The sequence below is a fragment of the Octodon degus genome, unplaced genomic scaffold, assembly GCF_000260255.1.
Source record: "Octodon degus isolate 3935 unplaced genomic scaffold, OctDeg1.0 scaffold00346, whole genome shotgun sequence".
NCBI lineage: Eukaryota > Metazoa > Chordata > Mammalia > Rodentia > Octodontidae > Octodon > Octodon degus.
The window spans coordinates 683,205-685,569 of NW_004524922.1; the positions used below are offsets into that span (position 1 = coordinate 683,205).

The 2,365-nt window shown below is 41.1% G+C and overlaps 1 pseudogene; it reads left to right on the top strand.

The window, feature by feature from the left end:
* The first annotated feature begins 1,208 nt into the window (after positions 1–1,208).
* Positions 1,209–1,569, top strand: LOC101564051 (annotated as a pseudogene).
* The last annotated feature ends 796 nt before the right edge of the window (positions 1,570–2,365 follow it).

The window sequence follows — 2,365 nt, forward strand, 5'->3', positions numbered from 1 at the left end:
AAGTGCAAGGGCCTGAGTTCAATCCCTGGTTCTGAAAAAAAAAAAAAAAAGAGTGAAGAAGAAAATACATTTGACAGAATCAAACACTTATGACAAAAACTTGTTAGGAATATAGAGGAAACAATGCAACTTGCTATAGAAAATCTACAGAAAATTGCTATAGCCTAAAAGCAAGAAGTCAAGGATATCTGCTCTGTTCTCCTGCTTAGCAGAAATTTGATACAACTACAAAAGCCAAAAAAGGAAATGGTATACAGATTGGAAAGGAAGAAGGTAAGCTGTCCTCATTCATAAAAAAGTATTGTTTACAAAGAAAAGAACAAATGATCTCCAGAACCTCCTAGAATTGGTCAGTTGGTTCAAGTAAGGTTGTCAGACAAAAGGACAACATAAAAAGCAAACGCTATTTTTTTAAAACACATTTTGATATATAAAAAACTGAAAATTACAATTAAAAACATAATATCAGAAAAATAAGATGCTTATATGTAAATTCACAAATACATGTGGAGCTGGTTATAATGGTGCATGCCTGTAACCTCAGCACCCTGGGAAGTTAAGGCAGGAGGATGACATTTGATTGTAGGTATATTTATGGACTCAGTGAGACTGTTGCAAAGGGGGCTGGATGGAAGGACAAGCAAATGGATAAAACCCAAACAAGAGTATAGTTCTCTATGTTGAAAGTTTTAAAATCTGATGTTTAAAAAAAGTTAAAACCCTAAATAGAGCTTGCTGGGGTTTTGGGTGACAGTTAGACTGGGGGTGCTAGGCAGCATTAGTGCTAGGCAGCAATGGGGCTCCCTGTAGTTCTCAGCGGCACAGCATCCTGCAAGTGATCCTCAAGGCATGGTCCTGTGGTGAGGCCTGCTGGAGTGGCCAGGGAGTGCGTGCGCTCTTCGAACCTGTGCTAAGCCCATGGAAACCCCGCTGCCCTTGGGTGTAGCCAATGCACACTTGTGCTCTCTCCCCAGAACCGGTTGTATTTTACACCTGACTTCAAGTTGGTTCATACTTCTCTCGGTGGTGATGTCTGAAGACTATCGGAATAATAGAACCAAGGAGCTTGAGTTTAAAGCTAAGCTGGTGCAGTACCACTGAACTATACCTGTAGTTATCTGACTTGCTTAGAAAACTATACAGTCTGGAAAATGGCACTATTTTCAGGATTTCAGGTGAGTCAGAGAGACTAGCTGCGTCAGAGTGTTATGATGCTCTCCTGAACCAACATGGCTACTGGAATCCCTAGTAGTAAAGTAAAATACTCAAAGCTCTCCAGACAGACGATGGCTACATTGTCCTTCAGTTTAAGAAAAGTCTTGCTAAGATCCCCTACAAGGCCATCGCACTTGCCACCGTGCTGTTTTTGATTGTTGTCTTTCTTTTTATCTTAGGATCCCTCCTGTTTTCTGGCTTCATCAGCAAAGGGGCTCAGACTGGGCTGTTCCTGTCCTCATCATTGGCACTCTGGTGTGCCTGCCAGGATTTTATCACCTGCACACTGCCTACTAGGCATCCAAAGGCTACCAGGGTGACTCCTATGATGCCATTCCAGATTTTGATGACTAGCACCTCAGCCTCAAGAAGAGTCCCGGTGGAGCTACACCCAGCTTTTATAATACTAAGTAGACACCATAGCTAGGAGCTGAGGAATTTTACGATCAGTAGATGTTTAACAAATCAGTGGCCAGATTTTATGGGTACATCCCAAAATTGTTTACTGAGCTTACAATTCACAAATTAGGGTACGTTCTTGTATTCATCTCCTGGACCTGGCAAAACCTTAACAAGATTTTCCACATGAGCATGGACATGGAAGAACAGCATTGTTTAATGTCTTAGAAAGCAGGATGTGACTGTGTAGTGGAAAGCAGTAGTACAATTACCCTCTCTTAAACTGTCTTCTCTTCACTATCAGTGTGTCTATAGCAAATGGAAATGCAGTATGTCTAATGATCTTAGTAAGTAATTATTTTTAATTATTTCAGAACCATCCCCCTTCTGTCTATATGTACCTTTCTGCTCTATGGGAAACCTGGCTAAAACCAAACATCAGTGTGGGTCCTTCTGTAATATTTTTACTTGCTTTGTTATTGACAGCAACCAGGACATTTTTGTACCATAGAGTGAATTTTCAAAATACAAACATTTTCTTTGACAACCAGTCTTTGCCCAGCTCTGATCTACTTTTCCCTTATGGCTGCCAGCAAATTATCTGGTGAATCAAGCTGTTCCACATGCTGTTTCCTCAAGGAAAATGTGGATAAACTGTTTAGGGTTTTTGACCCTGTTGCTAGCACCAGGGACTCCAGTATCCCCTTGTTAAAGCTTGCAAGTTTTGGCCTAGCTCTTCAGAAGCCTCTGT